Here is a 16,732-nt window from a genome sequence, read left to right as displayed (position 1 = left end):
TCCTTTTTTTAGTGTGCCTGATGCCTTTTTTAAGACTCTCATGGGAGGCAGGGAGAGCGCAGGGATGTGGGCAGAATAAAGCACTGGCTGAAGGTGGGGGAAAGGAATTCCAGGTGGGAATAACTCCTTGCAGCAGAGCCAGGGGGGAGTGACACAGGGACAGGACCCATGCTGGCTGGGGACATCCAGGCACAGAGCAAAACACAGCTCGGGAGCTGGAATATAAAAGCTGGGAAGAGAAAATGGATCCGGTAATGGATGAGGGTTGGGAACAGGATAAGGCAGGACCCCCGGGGCAGCTGAGCCAATGTCACCTTGGGCAGGCTGTGCTGGGGACAAGGATTTGGGCTGGGGTGTCCTGCAGGTACAGGACACTCAGTGGGAAGATGAAGGATCAGGATTGACCTTTCCTGTCTGGGAGGAGAATTTCTGGGGGTTGCTCTGCCGCTGGGACAAAGAAACTGCAAGGAAAACTGTCCCTGAGTGCTCAGGCACTTTGCTCCCTCAGCTGGCTGGGCTGCAAGGAGGGATTTGAGGGAGCAGAGAAGGGATCTGCTCAGGATGAAGGTGCTGAGCTCCCCTCTGCTGCCCGAGCATCCAGCCCTGAACACAGCGTGCAATTCCCAGAACTCCAGAAGGAGAAACCAGGAGAGACTCTCCCTTTCCCAGAACTCCAGAAGGAGAAACCAGGAGAGTCTCTCCCTTTCCCAGCATTTCACAGCTCACAGAAGTTGTTGGTGCTGGAAAGCAAAGAGGAGCCCTCGCTTCCTCTGGTGGGAAGAAACCAGGGAAGGGAAGGAAGGAAATTAAATCATCCTCCTCCACAAGGCACCAGGATGCCAAAATCAGCCAGGATCCAACTCAAAAACACCCCCAGAGTGTTTAGGGGTTCAGACACAGCGTGGAGGCTCCATGTGAGCAGTGCTGGATGTGGCAACCCTGGTGAGTGCTGGCTTTGCCACAAACCATGGCAGGGCAGCTCCCTTCCCTTGAACATCCCGAGGATGGAAATGCTGGGAACGCTGGAAATTATGGGAATGCTGGCAATGCTGGCAATACTGGGAATGCTGGAAATGCTGGAAATTATGGGAATCCTGGAAATGCTGGATATGCTGGGAGTGCTGGGAATGCTGGAAATGCTGGAAATTATGGGAATCCTGGAAATGCTGGATATGCTGGGAGTGCTGGGAATGCTGGAAATGCTGGAAATGCTGGAAATGCTGGAAATTCTGGGAATGCTGGAAATTATGGGAATGCTGGCAATGCTGGCAATTCTGGGAATGCTGGAAATGCTGGAAATTATGGAAATGCTGGCAATATTGGAAATGCTGGCAATACTGGAAATGCTGGAAATGCTGGAAATGCTGGAGATGATGGAAATGCTGGAACTGCTGGAAATAATGGAAATAATGGAAATGATGGAAATTCTGGGAATGCTGGAACTGCTGGAAGTGCTGGAAATAATGGAAATAATGGAAATGGCTGGGAATGCTGGAAATTCTGGGAATGCTGGCAATGATGGAAATTATGGGAATAATGGGAATAATGGAAATGGCTGGGAATGCTGGAAATTCTGGGAATGCTGGCAATGCTGGAAATTATGGGAATGGCTGGAAATTATGGGAATGCTGGAAATTATGGGAATGCTGGGAATGCTGGAACTGCTGGGAATGCTGGAGAAGATGGAAATGCTAGATATTATGGAAATAATGGAAATGCTGGGAACTCTGGGAATTCTGGGAATGCTGGGAATGTGTCTGCCAAGGTGCAGCAGCCCTGCTGGAGCTCCGTGTCCCCCAGCAGATGTTGCTCTTCCCACTACACCAGCACTCCCCTGCTTCCCAGATGTCCCTGACTAATGAGCAGCTACTTCGTGCTCCATTCCCGTGTTCCAGGGGTCATCCCAGGTCTGAAGCATTTAAAAATATCCATTTTTTATGGATAAAAATGCAGCTCAGCACAGCCCAAGTGTTTTGCTGTGCGTTAGGAAGTTCTGGTCCAGTGACTGACTGGGATTTGGGGAGCATTTTAAACTCCTTTTTAAACCTGGAACGAAGCAGAAGTGTTGGTGCACGATGCGTCCCTCACTTTTCCTCCAGCAAACTCCATGGATGTTGCAGCCATGAAATTCACCCATCCTGGTGGAGGTGGGCTGTTTCCAAATCATCCCATGCAGGAGGTGGATGGAGAGACCCCAAATCATTCCCTGCAGGAGGTGGATGGAGAGACCCCAAATCATTCCCTGCAGGAGGTGGATGGAGAGACCCCAAATCATTCCCTGCAGGAGGTGGATGGAGAGACCCCAAATCATCCCATGCAGGAGGTGGATGGAGAGACCCCAAATCATTCCCTGCAGGAGGTGGATGGAGAGACCCCAAATCATTCCATGCAGGAGGTGGATGGAGAGACCCCAAATCATTCCATGCAGGATGTGGATGGAGAGACCCCAAATCATTCCCTGCAGGAGGTGGATGGAGAGACCCCAAATCATTCCCTGCAGGAGGTGGATGGAGAATCCCCAAATCATTCCATGCAGGATGTGGATGGAGAGACCCCAAATCATTCCCTGCAGGGGGTGGATGGAGAGACCCCAAATCATTCCATGCAGGATGTGGATGGAGAGATCCCAAATTATTCCCTGCAGGAGGTGGATGGAGAGACCCCAAATCATTCCATGCAGGAGGTGGATGGAGAGATCCCAAATCATTCCATGCAGGATGTGGATGGAGAGACCCCAAATCATTCCATGCAGGATGTGGGCTCAAAGTTCCCCCAACTATCCCATGCAAGAGGTGGATAGAGAGCCCCCAAATCTTCCCATGCAGGAGGTGGAATCAGAGTTCCAAATCTTGCCATGCAGGGTGCCCCATCCGGTCTTTTTCCAAGGGATTTTGGAAGGGGATGAGCATCCTGCCCCTGACATATCCACTGACCCGTATTATTGAGTTGGGATTAAACAGAAACCCCTTTTCAGGTGGCAAATCTGTAAAAATAAATCTGTCCCAGAGCCAGCATGGTGAGGAGGAAGCAGGAGCCCTCAGCTCCAGCAGCACTCGTAATCCGGGGGGAAATGAGTGTGTGAATAACGAATGGGCACTGGGAAAATCAAACACATTATTGTGGGGAAGATAAGTCTATTAAAGCCGTGCTGCAGAGGCTTCCTGATGAATTACAGAGTTCTCTGCCTCCGGCTGCAGCTCTTCCCCACGCTGGGCTGGGTGAGCACCCACCCAGAGCAGGCTCTCCGTGCATCCAGCTCACCTGGATGCACATTCCTGGCCTCTTTTCCTGCTCCCCATAAGTGCCCTGAAGTGGCTTTTAGTGAGCTCAAGGGCTACCTAAGAACAGGGAATAAAAAAGCAGCTTGTTTGTATTTATTGAAGAGCCTTCAGGTGCATTTCAGGCAGATGAAACTCCTCAGGGGCTACCCCCAAAAATGGACCACGGGTCATGGATTTTCACAGTTTTATAAATTTGGTCCATTTGCATATTGGGGGTTAATCTTCCAACTACAGCTGCAGGTAATGAAGTCATTTACCCCAGGTTTGCTGTCCCCAACTCATTTTTGTTTCCATTTCTCATGGCCTGAGGCAGTGAGATGTCCTTGATTCCCAGCCTGGAGAGGAATTGTTGAGTCTGCCCAAAATGGGAGCAGCAGCTCACACTGGATATGGAGTTTAGAGTTATCCACTAAAGAACTGCAGGATTACAAACAGACAAAAAATATTAAAGTTAAATCCTAAGGGATCAGTTAGAGCTGGGTGAATTTGGGAGCACAGCACCCTCAGCCCCTGAGTCCTGGTGGGGTTTCCAGGCTCTGCCCCCACCCCTGCATGAGGACAGTGTTGCACCAGGGTTATCCTGGAGGGAAAAGCCTCCTGTTTGCCACATCCTGACTTTTTCCATGCTCAGCTGCAGGAGAAGATGAGCTGCCAAAACTTGGCCATTATCCCAACGTCTCTGAGTGCTGACACCTTCTTTTTTCCTCTCCTTGCACCACCTGAACCACCCTGAGATGGCTGAAACCCAGCAAGAGGTGGTGGGGAGGGGTCCTGGGGGGGGTCTTCAGACCTTCATCAGCCTCGTCTGCAAACACCTGGACAGGGAATTCTCCACTCCTGTCCTTTGGGGTGCCACCCCAGGTGCTGCGTCCAGCTCTCCTTGCAGAGGTTTTGGAAAGTCTATCCCTGCCCCATCACCCCTGGGTGTGCTGGCAAAGGGGGAAAACACTCCTGGCCACCCCTCCTGGCCAGGTTTTGCTGTCACTGCTGCTCCAGAGGATAAAGGCAGCTCCTCACTCACCATCCTCGAGCTCCTAAACAGCTCCACCCGATCACCTGGGCAGCAAAAGCTGCTTCTCCACTCCTTCAACCCCAAAGCAGCAGCAGCCAAGGCCCCCATGGGCCGGGACCTGGTGGGACACAGGTGGGGACAGGGATGGGGTCACACTGCTGGCCCCAAGCTCAGCCCCACAGCACTGAGCCCCGCTGTGCTGCCCTAATTAGAAACACCCCAATTAATTAGTGCACTGCAGCTCTGAGAAGAGCCTGTGTTGTTCTGCACTGACCTGAAAGGATTTGTCAGCTGTGGCAGGGGATGGTGTCTGTTCCCATTCCAGCTTTCCTTTCTGATCTGGGCTTGGGTTCCCTGGCTTTTTTTTTTGGTTTTTTTTTTTTCGCTTTTTTTTTTTTTTCCCCTCAAAGAAAAAGGGGTTTTGTTTGTGTTTCCTTCAGCAGCAGGAAATTTCCAAAGGAACAGTCACTTCTAGTCAAAGTCTATCCTTTCTCAACGGGCTGGTGAGGTCTGAGGAGGTTTTTTTCCTGTTTCTTCTTGAACTTCTCTGGGATGAGACTCGGACAAGGTGGAAATGGGGTGTGGGGTCACCATGCTCAACTCTGTGCACAGACAGATGTGAGGGGACAAGCTGCTGTGTGATAACTGTCCAGCAGCCAGGCTCCTGCCTAGTGACAGATCCAGGGAAGTGGCTTCAAGGTCTTCCTCCCTCCACTTCAGTCTGGAGCCGTGACAGCTCAGGCTGGGCTGAGTTTATCACCCCAAACAGGGCAGGGAGGCTCTTCTTGTTTCCAGCTGAGGCTCCGTCCTGGGCTTTGATGGGGACACCGGGAGGACAGGTGGGGATCAGTATTTTCTCCCAGGTAACAAAAGGAAATGCCCTCAAGTTGCTTCAGGGGAGGTTTAGGTTGGATAGTAGGGAAAATGTCTTTATAAAAGGGTTGTGCAGCTCTGGCACAGCTGCCCAGAGCAGTGGTGGAGTCACCATCCCTGCAGGGATCTCAAAGCAGCACTTGGGGACATGTCAGTGGTGGCCTTGGCAGTGCTAACATTGAACTTGATGACCTTAGAGGGCTTTTCCAACCTAAATGACTCCATAATTCCATGCCCACAGTGCCAACGTTCCCACGAAGAAAAGCACCACAATCCATCCCTGTTCCTGCTTCCTGCCCTTCTCCAGACACCCACAACCCCTCCAGCCCATCTGCCACTCCCTGGAAATGGGAACGGTGAGCAGGGCACAGGTCAGCCCTGAGCAGAGGTGGGATGTCAGCTGGAGCCTGGGATTGCCCCATCCTGCCGTGGGAAATTGCCCCACTGTTATTGTCACTGCTGAAAGGCACCAAAAAACCAGGAATTTACTTTGGGATGGTCATGGAACCTTCAGCCAGGGGCAAGGTGGCATTTTGGGGCACGTGAGAGCTGCTGGGCATCATTTCCTTGCTGAGATCTGCACCAGAGCAGCTCAGTGATGTTAATTTAAAACAATCTGTGGTGTCACAGCCGATCCTAGGTTTGCTCTGTCCTAGAGCGATGCTCACAATGTCAAGAGCAAAGCTGCAGCTTCTCCTTCTCCTCCCTGGGTTCCATCCTTGGGGAAGATTTCTGCAGCAGAGAGGCAGCACCAGCCCGGGACTGGTGTTTGAAGAACGAGCTCGATAAGCCTTGTGCGATTTGGGGAATTGCAGAGGGGGGAGCTCGGAATATTGGGGGGTAAAATAACATCAATAACGGAGAGAACACGAAGGGAACCAGCCAGGGCTGCCCGTCAGCTGGCTGATTTAGGATTCACTTTGAAAACACATTCCCCTTCAGGGGAAACACGTGCGTGCCCCGCCGGCAGCCGCCCGTGCGCTCCCGGCTGGAAGAGCTCGGGAACGGGAAGGACTGCGGGAGAAAAGCGAAGTTTTGTGGAGCCAAACCGGGCAATTCCAACTCGATAAATGGAGTGTGAGTGGCCAAGCTTTGGCTCGGGGTGGAGGAGAGGCTCATCCTCAGCGCAGGAATGAATCCAGGCACATCCCTCTGGGAAGAGCTTCAAAGTCTCTCCCGCCTCAAACACCTTTCCTGCTTGTAGCCTCCGCTCTGCGTTCTCATTTTTTCAAACACCGCCTAATCAGGCTAATTAAGACGTTCTGGGATAATTCTTCCTGGCTTCCATCGAATTGAAATTATCTTTTATCAGCATTTTGTCGTGGCTGTGGTGGTTGGCCAGGTCCTTGTGTTTTATCCCATCCTGGCGCCAGGGTCGGGTGCTCCTTCCCCAGCTGCTTTCTTCTCCCTGAAGGTGACACCGCAGGATGATTGGAATTGCCCTTTACAGCTAAAATTGATCATTTTGCCCTTTGATCCTGCTCTCTTCTTCCCTCCCTTTCCCTTGTACCAGCAGGAGGGATGAGGGATGCTGGGGATGGATCAGGACGGGCGCACAGGGGTTTTTTCTCCCCAGAGCCATCTCTTGGAGCACGCAGGAGCTCACACACCCTCCTGCTTCATCCTCTGGGAGGCTGGGAGAGAAGGAGGGTCTCAGGTCCATCAGACATGGGATGGGAGGCTGCATCCTCCCCCCTCATCTCTCCCAGGGGGGAAGGGAATGTTTAATCCCAGATTTCTGTGGCTGGGGAGCTGAGAAGGTTCGGATGCTTGGGGTCAAAATCCCCTCCTGCCCCATCCCCACCCTCCGGCACACACAGAGAAAGCAGAGGCGGTAATGGAAGAGGTTTCAGGATGTTTTGGGCACATTTACTGATATTTCCCGGGGGAAATTCCTGCTATAAAGCCGAGTCACCCCTCCCTCCCTGCTGTCCCGCTGTCCCTTCGCTGCTGCCGGCGATGGCCGTGATCGATTCCCGGTGTCACTCCGGGCCAGGTCAGAGCCCAGCGCCCGCCGGGCTGCGGGGCAAGAGTCACCCACATCAGAGCCATGGTCATTAATCTTAATTAACGTGTCAGGGCGGCTCGGAGCCCATGAACCCCGGCTCGGCTCGGCTACCAAACCCAGGTCCCGCTGGGCTGAGCCCGTCCGTGCCCAGGGAAGCAGCAGGAAGGAGGTGGAAAGGATGGAAATTTAGGGAGAGGAAAGGATGGAAATTTAAGGAGAGGAGGAGTGCAGACACCTGGTTTTTAAAGAACACAGATATTGCTGTCACCCATCTCCCCTTTCACAGCCTGATGCAGGAGCCCCCAAAAGGACCAGAAGGCAGCAGCACCGCACCAGGATTGACACTATCGCTATTTTTTCCCTCTTTTTCCAGAAATTATATGCATTGAAAATCACAAGAGACTTTTGCCTCTGGTTAACGCAAACCACCCCCACCCCCCCACACACACCATCTCTGCACTTCTGAAAGCATTCCCAAAATATTCGGGGTGGTTTCCCACTGTCTGGTCATTTAGAAGGGCGAAAAAATGATCAAATTCCAGCAGCTGCTCAGTGCAGGGGACTTTGCTGCTGCATTAGCAGGATCAGCTTGGAAAATGTATCCTTCAATCAGTTTAAGCCCCTAGGCTTGATGTAATTTTACTGCTGCCTTCCCTCTGAGGTGCTTTTACGGCTGCTATCTCTGAGTATTTACAGCGAAGTGAGGAGAGGCTTGGCTCAGTTTGTCCCCGACACGGGTTGCAGTCCCAAGGTTGGCACAGAGAGGTTTTTTTTTTCCAGGGATTCATCCTACTCTGACACGAGCAGGGAGCATCTTTTAGCACCAGCAAAACCCCCAGCCCGGGCAGGAACTCGTCCTTAAATCCTCCCATCCCAGGTTTTTTTTTTTCCCCTGGGGTTCTGAGTTTGCTGTGGGCGCAGCTCCTCCTGGATTTACGAGGGAGCTCTCTGATTTTTGCCAGCCTTTCCATCCGGGTTTTCAGGAGGAAAAACCTCCTCGGAGACGAGGAAAGCTGCGAATCAAGCGGTGATGCTGCACGTGCCGGGAGCTCAGCCTGGAACCGAGCTCGGTTTTAAATCGGGCTCAGAACAAGCGCCAGGCTCGGGCGTGCGCTTAATCCCAGCTCAGCCGGACAAAAGGACTCTGCTTAAAGTTCAGCACGAGTTTAAACCGCTCTACGACGTGGAGCCAAATTCGCCGAATCCAGCCCCGCAGCTAGAGCTTCAAATGGAGCTAATTGCGCATTGTGTGTGCGGTGGGCGAGTGCTCGCCTCCAAAATCACCGCGATTAATTCTTGGGAAGGTTCTGTAGCAGCTGCACCACCGACACCAGAGGTGCTTCCAGCTGGGTTTGCGCGGCGCCGTGGGATTTTGCTCACTGGGTAGAAAAAGGGATTTATTAGAGCGGCCTGTGGTTGTGTTTTAGGTAACAGGGTAAATCCGAGTAAATCCACAGCCCAAAAAAAAACCCACAAGGGACCAGAGCAGGGAGAGGAGAAAATATGAGAATCTTCACCGTGGCCTGTAGCGCTTCCTGCTTGTCCTGCAGCCTGAAATTTGGGGGATTTCTGCATCATTTCTGTTTCCCTGCTTTTCCAGGGGATCCCTGCTGTCCCTGCTCCTGGCAGCAGCATCGTCAGCGCTCTCCTCCATCTCCTCTGGGGGCTCCTGGGCTGCTCAGGGTGGCACCTCAGTGGTGCCTCATGTCCCAGTGCTGTGAGGTCACCCGGGGGTGCTCGGGCAGGAGGGATGTGACAGAACCAATGTCCCCACCAGGGGCTGCAGTGACAGCCAAAGCTGTGACTCCTAGGGACATTCATCCTCACTGAACCCCACAAATCAGCTGTTCCCAGACCCAAAGGCCTTCAACTCCGTCCAGCCTCTCCTCCCTTGGGTGAAACCCATCCTAGACCCACCCTCTGCCCGTGCGAGACCCTGTAAATGTTTTTTAACCCCTGTTTTTTAATCTCATCCTGAAGATAATCCAGGTTAATTCACCCACATGGCCTCAGAACTACCATGACCTTCCCCAGCACCTGCCCTTGGCCTTTGACATGTCCCTCTCCAGTCACTTGGAAACAGCCCGGGTGGATGGAAACGCTGCAGATTTGGGGGGTAGGGACAAAAAAACTTGTTCTGGGATTTTGTATCTGCCCATGGAAGGCACCACAAGGGATGCACCCCAAACTGATTTTTTTGTCTGGGACAAACCCCATTTGTTCATCTCTCTGTCCATCCTTCTGTCTGTCACATCTCAATTTAGCCAAGGCTGAGCCAGGGCCATTTCCTGCCTTGACCATGCAGATGAAGGTGAAGTTGTTACTGTAGTAAATGGAATTCATTAATCAAGGGGAAGAGAAGATCCTGAAGGGAAGAGCTCTCATTCATCCACTCCCTGCCACCTCTAACAGGGATTTTGTTTACCTGCATCTTCATCTCACAGATGCAGAAATTCCAGGACTGAGCCGAGTTGGAAATTCCAGCAGGAGGAAGCCCAAAATCCCCCTCCCCACCTCCCTTTGCATCCTCCAGGCTGGAGAGGTTGCTAAGTGACAGCGTTCCTGCTCTCACTACCTCAGGGTGGGAACCTGAGTGCTTAAAAGCAGGAAAATGGCGATTTAAGGACCTGGTAACTCCTGGGTTTGGGGGGTCCTTTGTTCTGGGAGGAATGGGGGAAATTCCACTCAGGAATTTGGTGGGGATGGCTGGGAATACCACCTTGCCTGCAGAGCTGGAGCGTGCCCAGGAGAAAACCCCTGGGGGGGTTTCAGCCCAGTTTGAGCCTAAGGGATGCCGTGCCTCAGTTTCCCCGTCCTGGCAAGGGAGTTCAGGTCTGTAGGGACAGCCACGTGCCACATGGGGATGGCCAGGACCGTGCATCCTGTGCCAGGTGTGATGCTGGAGGGCTGATCCCAGCTTTACTGGCTGTGACAAAGGCTCAGGTGGAGCCTGCTCCACCCTTTACAATCTCATCTCTCTTCACCCAAACTCCCGAATGGATTGGGAGGGTCCCTGGAGCCCACACCAGCAGCAGAGCTGGGTGCAGCCAGCCCAGCTCTCCCCAGCTCCCGGCTGCCAGGCAGCTCCATTTATTTTTTTATCTCGCTATTGTTGGGATTGCTGTTCTGTGATCCCATTTAAAATCACTGATTTACCACCGAGGCCTCAATAAGCAATTTGGAGCAATTAGAGCTGTTACCTCGCTGTAGATCACTTTCTGCTGGCAGAGAGAGGGAAAAGAAGGAAGAGAAATGGTTGGAGCTCCCCACAGCCAGCCTGGATCCATCCCTTTCTCCATTGCACATCTCTGGAAGGCTGGGAAGGTGTTGAGTTCTGTGCTAGGAGCAGGGAGATGGTCTCGGCTCCCTTTGCTGGGATTTATCCTGGATTTGCCAGCACAAAGGGCCTGCAGGACAGGGAAGATCCAAGGAGGACCCCGAGGGTCAGAAATTGAGAATAAATTGGATTTTTCTACCACTGATTGGACATGAGCACAGTCAGACCATGGGCACTTGTGGGAAGTGTACCACAGCCCCAGCAGTAGTGCTGGGAGTTTTTTTAAGCTTGGCTTTAAAAGTTTCTCCTCTCTCTGCTCAGGTTTGAGGCCCTGGATGTCACCTTCCCTCCAGGCTGGCTTTGTCTCCTGTGTCTTCTGCTCTATCCTTGGGAAAACACCTTTTTGGGGGACAGGGGGAAAGGAAAAATAAATCCCAACCCGTTTAGAGGGAAATCTTTGCATCAATGAGCTCAGAAACAAAACCTCCCCCAGCTCCATCAGGCAAAACACAATTTACAGGATCGAGGGGAAGGATAAAACATTCCAGCACTGTCATTTTTAGCAATATATTTCCAGTACCCTCACAGCCCATCTGGAAAAGAACTCAGGTCTTCAAAGGGTCTCAAAAAGCACAATTGAGGTGGGTTTTGGGGTGTCTGTGTTTTTCAATCATTAAAATGAAATCAGAAGAGCCCTAGGAGGCTGTACCAGAGAGGATATGCCTCCTTGCTGATGGATGGAGAATTCTCTCCTGGCCATAACCTCCAAGACAAACCTTAAATCCAAAATCTGCTCGCAGAGAGAGTGAGAGGATCTGGTAGATGTGAGCACTGCAGTGATTGAAAACAAATTGCGAACGTTCTTAGAGTGGAGAGAAAATAAATCAGCGATGAAGCAGCTGCCTGAGAGCTGTGGTAATGACAGCTTTAAAAACACCCTCATGAAGTGATCCAGCTGCTTTCCAGAGGGTGTGGGAGCTGCTTTTTGGGACAGGGATGTGCCCTGCTTGCATTCCCAGTGTGCAGAGGCAAAGTGATGCTCTTTGGTGGCAGGGAAATACCTCAGAAAGGGAGGTTTCGTGGTGAAATGACCCTGAGCTTGTTGCTGCTGCACCCAGAAATCCCTGGTTTGTGTTTCTCCCCCCTCCAATTCTCCTTTCTGCTGGAATGGAGATCACCCACAGAGCTTTCCATGTGCTCTCTTGCTCACTGGGATGCCCTGTTTGGGTACCATACCCAGCACCTGGGGTGACCCCAGCCACTGGAACAAGGAAAAACCACCCAAGGAAACACCTCACCAAAAAATCCCCAACTCTTCCAAGTTGTAAAGGTCCCCAGATTTCCACTTTTATTGTGGGGAAGAGGAAGATTTTTACATGATGAGTTGGAGCAGGATGCTCTCCCACAGAGCATGACCCTGAGCTGCCTCCCTCTGAGACCAAATCCTTAAAAGTGCCCCAGAAAAATGGATCATTTCCATGCTGGAGGGCTCATCCTGGTTCTGAGCCTGCTGGATTCCATGCCTGTGCACCCCATAGCTTTTTTCCAGAGGCATTTTGGCATCTCCAGCTGTTGGCAGAGCAGAGCCAAGGCCATTCCTGCCAGAGACCTCCACAAACTCAGTATCTCCTTCCCAGCTATGCCAACAGCAGATTTATTTGGGCTTTTTCTTCTTCCTGGTGCTGGAGTCATTCGGAAAAAAAATCACTTCATCTGTACTCTGTCTCTGTTCCAGTCAAAATCCAAAGGGCTTGGGTTGATTTCCCGCTTTTTAAGGTAAAAAATAAATAAATGCAATCAAAGGATGTGTCAGGGGGGAAGAAACTCCAGATCAAAAGATTGAGGCGGCTCATTGCAAGATGAGGAAATGTGTCAAGGGGAAATATTTTTATATCTGAATGTGGAGGGGTTTTTTTCTGTCCTTTTTCTCTGGGAGTTTTCAGCCACAGACCATCAGGTGCACCAGGGATAAATCCAAGGGGCTTGGACTGACCTGGGATAGTGGGAGGGGTTGAAGGTGTCCAGGAGGGGTGGAATGAGGTGACTTTTAAGGTCATTTCCATCCTAAACCATCCCATGATCCAGCAGGTCCCTGTGGGAATGTGGGGTGGGGAAAAGGCAGGGATTCCCTGTGGAACTGCCTCTGAGCCTGCTGCTTCCAGAGGGATTGGGGTGAATCCAGAGGGTTGGGATCACCAGGATGGGGGTCAGTGGGTGGGCACAGCCCTTTGTAGCCACTAGGGATCAAAAGTGGGACTCAGAGATGCCCGTGGACTTCTCCCAGTGCTTCTCCCAGCTCCAGAAATCCCTGACTGGGTTACACCAACCCCAAAACAGCAGATCTTTCCCACTTCCACTGCAGATATCATTCAGAGAATCCTCCCCTTTCTCTAAGTAATCCCAGAGATATCTGAGCAGCAGTTTTTCCTCATTTTTTTCTAGTCCTAAAACTGGGAACTGCGACTCCTCCGTGTCCCCCCCCCCCCAAAGCAGGACAGTGTTTATTAATCTGCTCAGTGAGGTCCTGCCAGATAAAATAAAATGTATTTCACTGCTGGGACAGGCAGGGATGAGCTCCCAGGAAGCAGCAGGATCATTTTCATGGCATTGATCCGGGCAGAGCTGCTGCTGGCTCAGCACTTTGAACCCCTGGATTTCATCAGTGGAGTGCTCAACCCTCGCTAATTGGATTTGCCATCGTTAGGGTGATCTATGCCTCCTCCAAGTATTCTGGGCACGGGCCTGGCTGGGATTTTAGCAGGGACAGGGAGCCAAAAAGGGCTGAACCTGCAAGGTTGGGCAGGGAAAGGCATCCTGGGGTGTTGGGACATCAAATATTGGGACATTACTCCCTGGTAGAGGCAAGGACAGAGCTGGAGCTGAATTTTGGGCTGAAGGAGGATTTTATTTTTAACTGGCACTTTGCAAAGGACAGAATCAGACCCGGCAAATCCAGGGTCAGAGAGGGTGTGAAAATGGGCTGGGATTTATTACTGAGCAGTGAATAATGAAGCATTAATTAGGCTGCATCCCAAACTGCAGCCCTGAGCCTGCCACGGACTAAGGGCACACCAGTGGCAAGGTAAACTGAGGCATGAGTGAGTGAAGCTTTGTCACAGGGCCTCCCAGGGGGGCTTTGAGGGGCTCTGCTCCTTGTCCCTGTCATGCTGGACCATGACAAAGACTCTGTTTCCATCCCCAGTTTGGTTTTCCCAGATGTGTCTCAGTTTAAGCCACTTTTTCCTCAATCTGGTTTCTCTCCATCCTGTGGAGCAGCTCTTTAGATTTCCAAAGAGACAGAGAGCTGCAACCAAAACCAGCTGTAAAAAGACTAATTTGCAGGGAATTAAAATCCATGATATTTTTTTTTCTTCCAGGCCAAAAGGCTTTGCTCTACTCGGGCTGACAAAAAAGAAAAAAAATCGCAGTTTTGGCTCCAAGCATAAGGAGAGCCCAGGAGCTCAGCTGTGCCTCAAAAATCAGGTATTTGGGAGGTGTGTGCCCTCACAGCCTGGTTTTCAGTCATGTCCAAGAGGAGCCCTTTCCTGGGAGGGAGGCAGAGCCTGGCAGATGGATAATTGGGAGCCAGGTCATGGCAGGTCAGACAAGCTGCTCTTTCCTGACCTTTAAATCCAGGAATTCACAAATTTGGGGCTTTTCTGCAGCCAGGCCACCAGGACAGCATCTGCTGCCTGCCCTGCCTGGCTGTGCTGTGGATCCAGGAAGAGTTGGATTGATCCCAACCACCCCTCTGGATTGATCCCAACCACCCCTCTGGACTGATCCCAACCACCCCTCTGGACTGATCCCAACCATCCCTCTGGACTGATCCCAACCACCCCTCTGGACTGATCCCAACCATCCCTCTGGACTGATCCCAACCATCCCTCTGGACTGATCCCAACCACCCCTCTGGATTGATCCCAACCATCCCTCTGGATTGATCCCAACCACCCCTCTGGATTGATCCCAACCATCCCTCTGGATTGATCCCAACCACCCCTCTGGACTGATCCCAACCATCCCTCTGGACTGATCCCAACCACCCCTCTGGACTGATCCCAACCATCCCTCTGGACTGATCCCAACCATCCCTCTGGACTGATCCCAACCACCCCTCTGGATTGATCCCAACCATCCCTCTGGACTGATCCCAACCACCCCTCTGGATTGATCCCAACCACCCCTCTGGACTGATCCCAACCATCCCTCTGGACTGATCCCAACCATCCCTCTGGATTGATCCCAACCACCCCTCTGGATTGATCCCAACCACCCCTCGGTGTGCGAGCGCTCTGCAGAGCAGAGCTGGGAGAGGGGACAGGGAATGCTGGCATGGGACCCCCAGGGACAGCTGGGTCACCACCCAGCAGTGCCAGGATGATCCCGGCAGGGGCAGGAGCAAACTCCGGGAAGCGATTCCCGGCAGTGCTGAGTCAGGGGAATGAAAACGAGTCGGCTCCTTTACGGGAAGCAGGGGGAGCTCATTGAAAATGCAGCCGCAGTTAAAGGATCCATCCTGATGATGATCCATTACTGAAATGCTGCCATGAAAGCCCAGAGGTCTGGAGGAGCAGCCTCTGTCCCAAATGTTAGAATTCCTGAATGATTCGGGTTGGAAAGGACCTTCAAGCTCATCTAATTCCAATGACACCTTGCCCCACGCCAAAGAAACCCAGAAAGGCCCCAAAATTCCTGGCAAGCCCAAAGGGAATCCTGGAGAGCAGCAAGAGTTCCCAGCAAGCCCTGAAAAACATTCCAGAGGGACTGCAGTCCTGCCATCCTTGGAAAGTGCTGGGGGATTCCTAAAAAAAAGGGAGAATTCATAGCAGGATCCTTGAGGAGACTCCGTGGTGCTCCTGGGGCTTTTGGGGACCTGCCTGAAGCCAAGATATTTGGACAGCACAGAAGGATCCTCAGCTGGGAGGAAGGGAACGACTTCCTCCTGCAGAGGATGAACCCCAAAATTTGGTATCTGACGGGTTTTTTTTCCTATTCCCGGTCCCTGGAGCATCTCAGGAGCCGGTGCTCAGCTCCAGCTGGTGCGGAGACAGGAGCATCCCTCCTCTCTCCCTCGGGAGGGATCTAAGCTGAGCCAGGCAGACAAAAACAGCCGCGAGCCCCTAGAAATAATGGCGCAATTACCAAAGTAATTAAATCGTGGCTGCGGCGCAAATGCTGCCCCGGTAATGTCAACAGCAGGGGAGGGGGCACAGAGCCGGGTCCTGCTTTGATTAAACTTCCCCCGGACAGTCAGAGATGTTCTGATCCCGGGAAATGAGGCTCCCACGCTGTCGGGAATATCCCTCCATCCCCTGGGATGTGAGGCAGCTCCTTGTGCAGCATCGTGTGCCCCGCAGGTTTTGGGATCCCCGTTCCTGCCCAAATTCCATCCCGGGGACACGGCTGAACGTGGCTGGAGGCATCCCAAGAGGTGGGATTGGGGAAAAGGGGCCCTGAGTGAAGTTAGAGGTTAAGAGAAAACCCAAGGTGAGAGGAAATAATGGAGGGGATGCAGGAAAAGGGAAGGGGCTGACCTCAGCACAAGATAATCCCTATTTTTCACCCCACTTTGATCCCTCCTCTCTCTGACCACAGGGACGTTGATGCTCTGTGAGGTTTGTGGGGTTTTATAGGAATTTAAAGGATTTGTAAGGCCCAGCTGGGGGCACCAAGCATCCCTTGGGGAGGTGGGAGACATCAGGGTGCAGGTCCCCAGCTCTGTCTCTTCACAGGTGGCTCCTGCAGCCTCACAAGGCCAAATTAAAATGCAAATATGTCCCTGCCTGCTGGGAACAGATAGTGAGCCACTAAACAGGGAAAAGGCAGCAGGAATAAACACAGGGAGCACTGAGGGGAGCTGGGAGGAAGCTGCTTTTTCATTATTTTGCCCCTTTTTTTTCCCTTGCTGTGGCACTCCGCTGTTCGGTTGGGAATTGTTAAATGGGATCTGAGGCAATCAAGGGCAAGGTGCTGGGTTTGGGGCAGCACAAGTGGGTTTGGGGCTTATCCCCGTGATTGCCACCAGCCCTCAGTTGCAACCTCCATCCCCACATCTCCAACAGCACTCTGGGGTCTTTTTTTAAAATCGTTGTGCCCCAGTTGGGTCATTCCTATGGGAAAAAAAAAAAAAACTGGCAGTGGTAGGAGTGAAGAGGACCAGACACCATCAGAGCCTTCAGAGAGTTCCCATCTTCCTCAGGTTTGTCCCTGGGTGTTTTGCATTTGCTGATGAACTTCCAAAGTATCAGAACCCTGGAAAAATTGGTGGGGAGCTGCTT

Source organism: Cinclus cinclus, chromosome 22, assembly GCF_963662255.1.
Source record: "Cinclus cinclus chromosome 22, bCinCin1.1, whole genome shotgun sequence".
NCBI classification, from domain to species: domain Eukaryota; kingdom Metazoa; phylum Chordata; class Aves; order Passeriformes; family Cinclidae; genus Cinclus; species Cinclus cinclus.
This window is presented reverse-complemented; position numbering follows the sequence as displayed.